We start from the raw sequence: 1001 nt of genomic DNA, 5'->3' as shown, positions 1-1001 counted from the left end.
TCACCCACCGTTAAAACAGGGAGGCACTTGCCTAAGCGCCAGTGGCAGTTATTAGACGAGTAAAATCCATTTTCACGAATTTCGAAGAGGTTTTTGATGCACCCATTGGCTTAATAGGTGGTTGTAACCACCATGGACAAAAAATATCATGAAAGGATGCGTCTTTTGGGCAAATACATCGAATCAAGACACATTTTGAAGAGATCCCAAGGCACCTCTTGGAAAACTATAAAAAAAGAAGAGAGGACTTAAAAAAGAGTCCTAAAAATATTGGCAAGTTTTGAAAGTTCTTTCCTGGAGAGTTAGTTCAGAGAGATTTTCAGGAACCACTTTTTATTTACTTTATCATTTTTGTTATTTTGTTTTGAGTGGTTATAAAAGAGAAGAGATTCAAGGGAATTTCAAGAGTTTGGTGGAAGACTTAAGATAAGTTTTATCTTTTTATTTTAGACTACTTTTAGTTTTAATTCAGACTTGTTGTTGGTTTGACAATGATTTCTTCTTTTAAAATAAAATGTGATTTTATTTTCTCCATGGATTCTGAGTAGTTTTCTTTATCTTTCTTCTTAAAATGATAAGTAATTAAGTTTTGGATGGAAGTTGTGGAGAGTATTGATCTTTAATGTTGGAAGAAGATGATTTAAATCCATGCACTTCATTTACTTTTTGATTTGGCCAATCCAAATGTTAAAATTTATTGTGAGAACATGTAAGAACCGATATGATATTGTCTTAGTCAACAATTGGAAAGAATCACATGAGGTTGTATGAATGAGAATGTAGTTGATATGATTGAGTGCAAATAAATAGGGAAATATTCATTGATGGGTTTAGAGTTAGAGGACTTTAAAGTGACAGGTTAAAGCCCCAACTTGGTTTTTTTTTAGGTTCTGAAACGAGAATGTTAGCCCCTAGGTGGAGGGAATCGAGGGAACTCTAGAGTGAGAGTTAGTATCTTCCCTGCCTAGCCAATATTCAGAACTATTCAAACTTTAAATTAG

This window comes from Phalaenopsis equestris, unplaced genomic scaffold, assembly GCF_001263595.1.
Source record: "Phalaenopsis equestris unplaced genomic scaffold, ASM126359v1 Scaffold000734, whole genome shotgun sequence".
In the NCBI taxonomy this organism is placed as follows: Eukaryota; Viridiplantae; Streptophyta; class Magnoliopsida; order Asparagales; family Orchidaceae; genus Phalaenopsis; species Phalaenopsis equestris.
Note: the sequence above shows the minus strand (reverse complement) of the source record.